The sequence below is a fragment of the Cyanistes caeruleus genome, chromosome 1 (assembly GCF_971803275.1).
Source record: "Cyanistes caeruleus chromosome 1, bCyaCae1.hap1.1, whole genome shotgun sequence".
Taxonomy (NCBI): domain Eukaryota; kingdom Metazoa; phylum Chordata; class Aves; order Passeriformes; family Paridae; genus Cyanistes; species Cyanistes caeruleus.
In genome coordinates this window covers 41788228-41800669 of record NC_141701.1, presented here as the reverse complement: position 1 = coordinate 41800669, position 12442 = coordinate 41788228, and the positions used below count along the sequence as shown (strand labels likewise).

The 12442-nt window shown below is 40.8% G+C and overlaps 1 long non-coding RNA gene across 3 annotated transcripts in view; it reads left to right on the top strand.

The window, feature by feature from the left end:
• The first annotated feature begins 1155 nt into the window (after positions 1 to 1155).
• Positions 1156 to 12442, top strand: part of LOC111925016 (uncharacterized) — a 58976-nt gene continuing 47689 nt past the window's right edge. For 2 of the 3 annotated variants that reach the window (XR_002862006.2, XR_015286722.1), the window contains exon 1: positions 1162 to 1327. This is a non-coding gene — a long non-coding RNA (uncharacterized LOC111925016). Of the gene's footprint in view, positions 1328 to 12442 lie in introns of all 3 variants that reach the window. The other variant, XR_015286721.1, reaches the window with a different exon arrangement.

The following is a 12442-nucleotide window of genomic DNA, read 5'->3' as shown; positions in this document are numbered from 1 at the left end:
TGAAGTCATCTACTACTGGAACAGAGAGTGCCTTGCCAAGTGAGCTTCCCTCCCACAGGGATCCTCCAGAGTACAGCTGGGTGAAATAGTCTGCCCAGAGCCTGTTCTTGAGAAAGGCAGAGGATTTTCATTCATATAGTTATTCAGGTTAATTTCAATGCATAACTTTTCCTTGGAGAAAAAAAAACAAACAAAGCATCCAAAACTAACCAACCAACCAACGAACCAACCAATCAACCAACCAACCAAAGAAAAAATACAAACCCAAACTCAAATCAAAACACCTTTCTCATCTTTTTTAGAAACATCAGTGTTTTGGAGCCTTGAGAAATGTAATAAACATAACAAAAATGTGGACTTCAAAGTACTGGTCCCCACCCTGGAAACATAGGAGTGAAAGTGGGAGTTGATCATGATCTGGTTGTTCCAAATGAAATCCTGGTCTTGCCTGCTTATACGATAAATCATGATTTGGGTTGTCCCAAAACCTAGTAGGCTTCTCTTTATTCATTAGGGTTCACTCACTGACCTATGAAAGCAACTTTGTGGCCTAGCTCGGACCAGGGGCCTTTTATTTCAGCTAGCCTCTAAAAACCTCCTGCTTTACACTTCTCTCTGAACTCTGGCTTTGCTCCACAAGCCAGGACAGAGAATAAGCACCTTTTGTGCCTGCTACAATACTTGACGAGCATCCTGATTGCAAGAGTCCCTTCCTCTCCTGAGAATGCAATGTCTACAGTGTGGGATACCCTATCCTTTAGCAGGCTATGCAGTGTGGCACTAGGTTACTGTGCTTTTGCTTCCACATTATGTATTCAAGTCTTACATTACGGTATGGAATTCTGTTGGGAAGGTTATAAAGATAGAGGCTATCTGAAAATCCATGTCCAGGCCTGGCTTCATATTTTAAACCTGCTAAGTCCAAGGCTGTTCAGAGCAAAAATGTTTGCTCTGGCTTCTCATGGCTCCTAGCCTCTTCATATGTCTGTATGTGTGTGTCCTGGTTTGGGCTGGGATAGAGTTAATTTTATTCTTAGGAGCTGGTACAGTGCTGTATTTTGGATTTAGTATGGGAATAGTGTTCATAACACACTGATGTTTGGGTTGTTGCTAAGTACTGCTTACTCTAAATCAAGGACTTTTCAGGTCTCATGTTCTGCCAGTGAGCAGGTGCACAAGAAGGCAGGAGGGAGAACAGCCAGGACAGCTGACCTGAACTGGCCAAAGGGATATTCCATGCTACAGAATGTAATGACCAGTGTATGAACTGGGGGTATTGACTGGGAGCTGCTTGTTGAGGGACAAGATGAGCATCAGTGAGTGAGGGGTGAGTGATTATATAGTGCATCACTTCTTCCTCTTGGGTTTTACTCCTTTCTCCCTCTACTTTGTCATTATTATTATAATGTTCCAATTATCAAGCTGCTCTTAACTCATGGGTTTTACTTTTTTTTATCTTGATTTTCCTCTCCATCCCATGGAGGGTGGGAGGAATGAGCAAGTGACTATATGAGGCTTAGTTGCTGATTGGAGTTATCCCATATCAGCATGAATACACCAGCCAGGATGTACAGTGTGTGGCTATGTGTGTCCTTGTTTATGTCCCAGCATAAGCACCTGCATGTGGGTGTAGTGAATACCATAAATGCAGAGCTACAGCAGCATTTATTCTTCCTATAAAAGAAGCAATTGGGTCATCTTTGGTCTATATGCTGCTTAGGAGAAGACAGCAAAAGTATACATTGTCTCATGACAGCAAGACCTGATACTCATGCCTTCTTTTAAGCAAATTGCTCTTACAGCAAGCCAACAGGTAGAAAGCTTGTTCAGACAGAAATAAAAGGGATCTGCAGAAGTAGCTTCAGGAGTGCATGTGAAGCAGAGGAGGCAGCGGCCAAAGAGGCCCCCTCATGTGCTCCTGCCACAGAGGAACGCACCAGGCAGCAAAACACAGCCAGGCAGTGTTTGTTGAAAGGGCAGGATGGCTGCTGTTTGCCCCTTTGCTGTCTCTGGCTCGCCTCAGTGGTCGAGGTGAAAGCAGGAGGGGATGTGGCACAGCTGCCTCACCAAGTATCACCACTTTCAAATTCCACTTCTTATCTCAGCCCTTCTTCCTTGTTGCTAATTACCACCTACTCCAAGATGTCAAGAACATACTCCCAGGAATAAACTGCTAGATAAACAAACCCCAGACAAACATCAAAGCTTAAAACAAACTGATAAGTCCCTTTGATTGATTTTAAGGGTCGGTGGGGAGAGGTGTGTTTGGATTGGAAGGTGCAAATGTTGAGCGGAGCAGCACCTGCTGCCTTGTGATCTCACCAAACCATTTGGCTTGAAAAGGCCAGGAGATAGGGAATCAGAAATCCATTTGGAGTTACAAAAGCAGCAGGGGAGGCTTAGATGAACAAAGGGGCTCTCCAGGCAGGGCCGTGTGCTGCTTTTTGTCAGCTTGGTATCACATTCCCTGCCCCAGCGTGACAGACAAATGCCAGGCCAGATGATGTGATACGATCGGCCTTGCTGGGATGAGGTCTGTACCTGTATTATATGATGGCAGCAGATGCTGATTCAATATGGGGACAAGCACAGAGTAAACCCAGGCTTAAACTTCTCAGCTAAAATTATTTTCAAGTACCTGTGTCAGAAGGCGGGAAGGGAGTTGTTCAGAGACAAGGACAGGCTTGGGATGTGCTTCTGTATGGATGGAGCACTTGTGAAAAACGCTCAGTTGGAGAACAAAATGTGTGTGTGACTGCAGAGCTCTCCCACCCCTTCCTGGGGTCTCACAGACTCTCAGACCTGCCCTGCAGAGGCTGTGCTTACCTCAGCCAACGTGGGAATGGGAATCCAGCTCATGCCTCCTAAACCAGAGATTAGTAGAGAAAGCTTACAAAGGCCTAAATGTGCCTAAGATCAAAGTGATACAATTTGCTGTGATAAAGCAGGATATCTTTCCCTCTCTTAAGTTCCAGTGCTGCAAAAATATTTCCATGCTCTTAACTACACACATACATTAACGCCACGGTTACTGACGGGCTCTCCATATGCTCAGCTAAGCAAGTAGGATTCAAGGACTCAGACTCCTATCAGCTAATTTTATAAACTTCATGCCTAGGGGTGTTTCAAAAGCTGCAGTGATGTGCTGAGGTGGATCTACACCATTCATGCTTTACCATTTCCTCTGAAGGTGACTGACTCTCTGCTGAGGAGAGCAATTGCAGTTGAAAGGATCACAGCATGACTGGGAATTCTGCCTTGATTGTACTGTGCACAGTTAAAAGTGAAAAAAGGTGCAGTCTACACTGTTATTTTACTTACTCACTTCCATGAATAAATTTGCTTTCTGATCTCTTACTAGAAAATGTTAGTTTTGTCCTAGGGTTTTTGGGAGGTTGTTTTATTTTCCTCAGGCAATGAGGGGGAAAAAAGAGGGAGGGGAAAAGGGTGTCTCTGGTTATGAATTTGCTGTAACTGATGGTAATTCTAATGTAAAGCCCATGCTTACCAAGCTCAGAAGCTCTAAAAAATCTTTCAGTTTTCCCTATTTCTTCTAGTGAAAGCAAAGGAAATGAGACTAAAGAAATGATGGGTGGATGAAAAAAAGACAGTTCACATTACTGAAAAATGGAAGTGGGTGGATGTTTCAGAAATGCTTGATCAACATTTGCAAAAAAACAGGACCAATGTCTAAGAAATAGTTTACCCTCAGGAATAATAGGAGAAAAGTAATTTTAAGTAAACTACTGAAATTCTCAACTTGAATCTTCATCATACAAATCCAGTTCTTGGATCATTACTTATCCAGTTATAGACTGGGAGACTGTGCTCTGTGAAAAACAAGCAAGGGAGGTTGAATTTCTGCAAATGAGTTTTCAAAACCATATTTATTTCAGGACAGAGTGGCTGACTCAGTCCTGTTACTGGCATTGCCTATAGTGTTTAAATGGTGTTTCAAGATGCACCTCTCTACACAAGAAAATGATGGTAAAAATTCCCAGGCATGCTCCATTTCCCAGCGATTTCTGCTGAAACCACTTGGAGCGTGTGCAGCGACATTAATATGACTGAAGAAATATTGATGTACATTGAAGAGATCAAGGAGGGACATGTTTTTCTGACTCCCTACTTACAAAAAAAAAAAAAAAAGAAGAGAAAAAAAGCAACACCACCTCTCTGTACATTAGACTTTCTGTCTACTGAAATGGCACAAAAAGAACATCTCTGAGGGCTTTCCATTGCCAATAGGGAAGATTTATAGCTTCAGCACAATTTGTTTTAATCTCTGAGGGAGAGGAGGAGGAAGGGAATGGATTCGATGATACATAGAGAAACATTATTTCCCAAAGGCAGATTTTATTTCTTTAACAATTTATAAAGCTCCAGAAGTGAAATATCACTATTTTGGGACTGGTGTTATATATCAATGAGTTTAGCAGCTGCCAGGCTTATGCATGTATTTTGTACTGTACGTACAGTGCAAAGGCCATTGATTCAACAGCAGTCTTTATTGTCATTGTTGCAGTAGATCACCAAATTTTGATCTTAAGAGACAGGCTGTGCACTGAGAAATGTTAAAGGCAAACCTGTGTAATAAACAAACCCTGTTCTACCTCTGCTAATCACCCTACTAACTACCTCAGCTGCTGCATCTCACTTTTTCTGCTCTTTGCTAGCAGCAGATCTGACCACAGTTCTTTTCATTCTTCTGCCATTAACTGTAATGTTACCAAATAGTAAATATATTGATATAAACTTTCTTGAAAGATTTTTCAGTGGGGGAGGTGGATATGTACTTTAGGGGAGGTAGAAAAACCAAATCTTGTGACTCTTTCTGTAGTTGTACCAGCTTGATAGGCCCTATAGAATACTACAGGGAGTACCTGGATTTACAGGAAAAATATCAAAAGTCTGCTTTTAAGGTGGAAAATGTAGTGATCAGCAGAGACAACTGTTTTAGTAGAAGATGGGTTCTTGAAGCCATACATACCTCAATTATTAAGAGGTCTCAAAATGATACAAATGATTGTATGCAATTCACAGGTCACTCCATGACCACTTTCTGCCTGAATGTTGCTAATTATGAAACCAAAAATGTTTTTACTCTTGAGTCTTGAAGGAACCTGAGGTAATAAGAGAGATAAGCTACTTCTCTTTCAGAAAGTAAAATATGTTTCATTTTGAGGTTTTACACAATAAGAAGTAAAGAAACTTTCAGAGGGTTTCTGCAATCCTCTCTTTTATAAAGGGCTCTGTAATCATTGCCTGTGTTACCTATATTTTCATTTCTCAGAGCACAGTTGAGATAAGAAAGGATATAGCTCTACTGAGATACAGACACTGTTCCCCTGTGTCTTTTCTCTTCCTTTTAACTTTTGTTTGTGTTGGAGAAAAATCTAGTTTTCAGCTCTGTGGCCACAGAGCTTTTACTGTCAGCAGAATCAGTGTATTGTCCCTAGGCAAAGTCAAAGGAGACAATGGCAGGGCAGTATATACATTGTGCATTGTTACAGCCTCAGCAGGGACTTCTGGTATGGGAATGATTTATGGGAATACAGAGTGAACCAGGGCCATATTCTTCCATGAGTGTGTTGGGACCCCAGAAAGCTCTTACAGACACCGATTCCTTTTTCATTGGGTGCTCTCTGGATTTAGCTTATTATTATAGGATGTTTAGAAATAATTTAGGCCAGACTTTGCTGATGACTCCACTTTACTTGAGTTGCATCAAGATTCAAAAGATGAGAATCAAAAGTTTGCTTGATATTAATATCACTGTTGATCCAAGGCTTTGAAAATTGCTGGTTATGACAGTGAAATGGAGAGCAGCTTCACTCATTCTGATGAAGCTTGCAAAGCAGAAGTCTGCTATTTCAGTTCCTAAGAATGTCTGCATAGTTTGTTAATCCCTGGAAGTGGGAAGCCAGCTTTTAGGAACAGCAGGAGGGACTGGACCTTTGGTGTTTGCTAGCTCTGAAACTGGGATTTAGCCAGATTATTCTTCATTTCTCACAAAAGGGGAGTCATAGTGCTTGCTGAAGCCAAATGACAGTTGTGGGAGCTGAAACTTCCATTTACTGCATACAACAGCAAAGCTAAGAGGAAGCCATGGCTGCCAGATGTTTGTTTTACATAATCCAGAGGATGCAGATGTCTTTCTTCAGCAATGGACATTTTTTGATATTGTTTAAAGGCTGGTACCTAAGAAACAGATTCTAGATTGTGACTTAAACTATGTCTGAGTGGACTGAAGCAAAGATCCCTTTCCTCTTTGCAGGTTACCTGAGGCAGCTCGGAACCTGGGGTGAAAGATTAAGTAGGGTTTTTTTGGCTTACCAGATGGCTTACCAGAGGAAAGTGGGTGAGAGAATAGCTTAAGTGGTGGCTTTCTTCTTGCAGCAACCTATGCTGAACCTGAAGAAAAGGAACAGAACAGAACAGAACAGAACAGAACAGAACAGAACAGAACAGAATAGAATAGAATAGAATAGAATAGAATAGAATAGAATAGAATAGAATAGAATAGAATAGAATAGAATAATTTCAGTTGGAAGGGACCTACAATGATCATCTGGTCCAGCTGCCTGAGCACTTCAGGGGTGACCAGAAGTTGAAGTATGTCATTAAGAACATTGTGCAAATGCCTCTTGAACAATGATAGAGCATCACCCACCTCCCTAGGAAGCCTGTTCCAGTGTTTGACAGCTCTTGCTGTAAATAATTTCTCCCTAATGTCCAGCCTAAGGACTACAGGCTGTAAGGAAGGAGAGCTTGAGAGGAGCATGAGGAAATCGGCTCAGCTGTTGGGTTGCAACAAACCTGTTCAAAACTCATCCCTGTTCAAAAACAACCACTTAGACAACATGGTCTTTTTTGTATTATTGCCTACTGGGATACCTTAAGGTTGGTAATAAATAAGAGACTAGGTCTTGAAATCAAAAAAATCATTATTGACTAACAGCAAAAAATATAAGAGGGAGAGATGTTGGGATCGGTGGGTTTCCAAATAAACTATCCTTTGCATCACAGAAGAATTTGTAGTCTCTGTAAAAAGTCAAGGACAGGAATTAGAAATGAAACAGTGGAATAAAACAAGTCACAGATGCCATAAAGGATATCTAGAGTTCAAATAGTTAAGGTGACGGCTGTAAAACACTGTGTCCTCAAACGATAAAATAGAGAGAAACTTAGATGCAAGCTGAACAAAAATTAAGGAATATGAATGCCTAAAAAGACAAATGTTGATTCTGCTGGCAACAAAGCTACATGGATGACAAAGTAAACAGGTTTCTCTAAGTGCTGTAGGCTACATCTATCCTGGTCACAAACACACACACACACACACACACACACACACACACAGTCAAGCTTTGAGCAGTGGCTGATGATTGTTCAAGCAATTGAGTTGTTTGCACAATATCAATAAATGTTTTTCATATAATCTCTGCATGCAAGTTAGGCGATGCCACAAAGCAAGGATCTCTCTGAATAAGTAGTCTATATGCAGCCTCTCTGCTGTTTTGGGAAAATGAATCTTGCAACCTTGCTATTAGACTGACATGACACTCAGGCCTTAGCCTGGGATCCCCTGATAATGTGCATGATCTGGTTTATAATTTCATTGGTGCTTGCTGTAAAATTCTTTTAGTTCTCCTCTATTTCCTTTGATGGATAGAAATCTTTCTAATTCCAGCAATATTATATATCCAGGCCCAATATAATCCCAGTGATTACAGTAAATTAGACTGCAAAAATGTGACCAAGTTCAAGCAGCATACAATGAAAATAGCTTGAGGTAGGTATAGGACATCAAGAAATTCATGAAACAAGACGCTGAAGAGATTAGTAGCCCTGAGCTCGAGCTGGGACCCTGTTCTAGGAGAAAGTATGGCACTATGTATGTGTGAATGTTTGTGGCTTGATTTTAGGCAATAATTATAATTAGAAAAATTAAAGTTTCAATTAACTGTCACACAAGAATGACATGTGAAGCTTCCCATGTAGAAAGATGGGGAACTACAAATCTTTGTAGACTTTGTTGGACTGTGCTCCAGTTCAACACCAAAACATCTTCAATGTGAAAAAGGAAGAAAAGTCACCCTGGCTTTCACCCAAAATACAAAGCCAAACAAAGCATATATTGGATAAGGTGGAGGCTGCTTCATGGTGAGCTGAAGATAGAAGCACATTGGACATGTAGACAGTGAGGATACAGAGAATTTCTTTAGCTTCAGGGAACACTGGGCAGCAGGAACTGCCAGTCCTACAGTGAAGAGGTAACAGTACACCTGTTGAAACAAGCACAGAACCAGTCAGAAAACTCCTGCTTCTGATCCTAGACATCTGTTAACTTTTGAGAGACTCCAGCTGCACTCTGAAAAATGTAGAGTGTTTAGGAACTAAAGGGTGGGAAGAAGTTTGGTGATTTATAGGGATGCCTAACTTATCTTTCTAGATTCTGCACATGCTTATCAGAAGCCTGTGAACTCTTGAGACAGTTAGCACATAGTGGGCGTATGGTGAGATACCAACAAACAGGCATTTGAAGGAGTAAAGAAAAATGTAAGTGATATATCAGGCTTTAAGTACTATCAAGCAAAGCAGCCCTGCAACTATGGTGACTATGTCTACATAGACACACCTCTAAGAATCTGTGATTGTTCCTTTGGACCATGCACCACAAATTTATGCCCAAAGCGTCAACAGTCTGCTTCCCTCTTCCTTAAATGCCTGCATTAAATTACTACAAGTCTTTTTTTTTAATCTTTTTTTTTTTTTTTTTTTTTTTTTTACTTGAGGGGACATCAAATATATATAATGTCTATAAAAGTAAGAAGTCCTCAGGAGAAAAAAAAAAAAAAAAGAGTCAATAAGAAACAAGATGGTTTCTGATAATGTAAAGCAGTTTGGTTTTTCTTGTGTGCCAGCCCAGACTGGGGATAAGGCAGCCTGGCCAGGTGTAAGTGAAAAGCAGATGTGTCTGTCTGACTCACACATGAGCAAAGCATGGTGATGATGTCCTTGTTCAGGATTTGTATATTGATTAATTCTTAAGTGCACCTGGCACTAGATGGAGGGAGGACTTGGACTCTGGCACTGAAGTCTGGGCAGTGTTCCTGGAGGGATAGACTTTTAAATGCCTATCTCTGGCACTGGAGGAACAAAGGTATTTGCCCATGTGGGCACAAGATGAATCTAGGCACCTCTTAGAACTGAAGAGCAAGGTAAGATGTTGCATGGATACACCTTGCAGGGTTTTAAGAGATGGGCTGTAAGAAGTAAAGGAAGCAGACTACAGCAATTTTTGCCAGAGCTCTGGAAAGGATGAAATTACTAAGATTTTGGAATACAGAAATCAAATTACTTTACCTTTGGATGGGACATGGACATGTGATCTCACTGAATCCATTAGAAAGCAATGTGTAAATAAGCTGATACTAAACATATCAAAACACTCATCCAGTGTAGTAGTTGAAATTACATTGATCATGAAGGAAAGAGTAAGGCTCATGAGCATTTTGAGGGCTGACAGACACATATGCAGTATATCCATTTGTGAATATAAAGCATCTGGGACCCTGGAACAGAAGATCAAAATCCCCAAGTATGCTACAGTACCTTTCCATCCCTCATGAGACACTTCAGGTGGCTTAAACAAATGTGCTAGGAACAGCAAAGTGACTCATACTCCAACATTAATTGCTTCATAATAAAAGACCACAGGATGTTACTTCTTGTTTGGTGAGTAGTGACTATGGTGTGCAACACATGATCTTGAGTGCAGGGGGCCAAGCAATCACACTGTTGGACTTAGGATAGGCATGAAAGCTTAAATGAAAATGTAGGTCTTCTAGAGATGAGCCAGGAAACATACTCAGTGGCCAGACATGAAAGGCATACATAGAACAGTGTGCATAGTGCAAAGTGCTGGCAGCCGCGGGAGACTCCTGTCTGATGACAGCCCAAGGAAACACTGTGAAGTGCTCTGCTCATACTGCAGAGCAGACACCAAATTGTTAAAATAAATTATAACCCAATTTCTAAAAGCTGGATTCTCTTTTTAGATGAAATCTTTGTCTTACAGGGCTATTTTTTCCCCGCTAGTCATGATGTAGTACTTTAAACAGCCAGGAGCCAATGGCTGCTGGAAAGAGTGTTAGATGGATGACTACCAACTTTCTGCACAGGGAAAGCTGGGCAGAACTGTTGACTCACAGGTGTGTCACTAAATCACTCTGCCAGCTTGAATTGTTCCTTGGGTGATGCAGTCTGAGCACCACACCTGTCTAAGGGCTGTGCCTGCACAGATGAAGAAATATGAATCCAATTAGTTCATAAAGAGAAAAAGATTGAGAGGGTAGAGAAATGGATTTTTTCTCAGTATACATACACATGAAAGCAGGAAGCTGGAGGAAGTCACAAGAGCTGATTTAAGTAAAAGGACTGCTCAAAAGTGTTCAAAAACTGAACATGAATACATTCAAACTGGAAAATTAGAATTAATTTCTTACTAACAAGTAATAGGAGGGATAAAAAAGAGTTGTACCTTGTTCAGTAAGAAGCTCAGTCAACTCAGGAAGGGACAATATTTTCTAAGTTGGCAGGACATATATTCACAGCTCCAGGATTTCCCTTTTCATCCTACATTCCTATATTTTAACAAAGGGAATACCAAGATTTGCATTCAAATATGCTAAGTGTAACTGTTTACAGCTGTAGGTATTCCTGCCAAGGATGGTCTGTAATTGGGATACTTATGTACAAATCACCACTTGGGCATCTATCTTCTGGTTTGTGCAGCCATGTGGCTTCCATGTACAAAAGCAGTTGTGCACTGAAATAGACTTGCACAGTGCTGTGTGTACAGAGTTTATGCAAATTATGAGCTATTTAAAAATGTCTTGAAGTGAAGAGATAAAAAAGCCTTGTCTGCTATAGCTGTTTGTTTCATTGCTGATTCCAGCATTCTCTAAGCCTTAGCATATGAGATATGGACATTAATGAACCTATCTGTAATACATTGACAACACAGAAATAAGTATTTCAGTGTTTGGGGTTTTTCCTAATTTTTTAATAAGAAGACTGTTAGTGGAAAAGTTTCTTCCTAAGACTGACTGGATGACTTTCTAAAGGAAAACATTTTCTAAAATATCCTTTTTTTTTACCAAAACAGCAGGATAAAATCTTGATGCTATCCTTTGGGGAAATACAGACTTAACAGGCTACTTCAGCTAACCCCAAAGTCACTGGGAGTGAAGATCTCTGAAATCTCATGAGCTCCAGTTTAGCAAAAGACTTTAGCACATCCTTAACATTAAACATGTGGGCTGTGCCTTTGAAGTCAGTAAGTGTACTCACATGCTTTCGTCTGCTGCTGGATTGGGCTTTGACCACCTGTTTTTTATCTCAGCAGGACAGAGCACCCAGTCATTCCTGACATCCCCTTACTCATGCTAGTGGTTCCTGAACAGTCAATGGGCCCACTGTGCGTGCAAGGCTTGCTCACTTCAGGCAATGTTAAGCCACCAGTAGCACTGGAAGTTTTGTACTGTTTCGCATTCTGCTTGGACTTTTTTTTTTATTTTAAATTTTGACTGATAATTCTGTTTGAGCTGTGCTGCTCCAGGGATTCCTGCACTCTTCCCCTCCAAAAGCCAGACAGTCTAGTTAATAAACATTCATAATTGCAGGCAGTCTAAGACAGAAATTAGCTTATCCCTTGTAAATTCATTTATTCACTTACTTGAGTCAAGCTTCCATTATTTTGTTTTTCTTATACCTACTGGAGGGAACAGAAATCAACGCCCTGAGCTCCTTCAGGCTGCATATTCACTAATTTTTCTTTTAAAGTGCCAAAATACTCAATTTGTATTTTCTTCCTCAGTCTGCAAGGAAAATAAGGTAATGGAAATCTAACTCCAGTGAAAAATCAAGTGCATATAAAGTGCAATCCAATGAAGAAGATTTATTTTGAGTGTCCAGAGATATGGCTGCTAATTTCCTCTTCTGGGGCCCAGACTCTGAAAGTACCTTTCTTTTGGGGAATGGCTGTGTGCCACTGGCTGGTATCACTGGCTGGTTGTGCCTGTATGCTGCTTATGGCCTGCCAGCTCCAACATTTTCCTGTATTGACAAACAGAGTCCTTGACCTACTTTGGGAGACTGAGGTCTGATTCTCTTCTCAGACTGATTTTGAGACCAATATTGTTTTACTGCATTTGTTGGAGTAACTGCTACATGTAAAGCAGAGAGAAGACAAGACTGCTGGAGGCAATAAATGGGATTTCACTAACAGTGTTTTTGGGTCTGTAGACAGTTTCTTGTTCTCTGCCATGCCACTGCTATCGAGTTGCACATGGTTTTCTGCTGACTCTTCTGGATATTCACATTGTCTTCTAATGCCATTGACAGATGCAATGATACATCCTGACACTGGCAGACT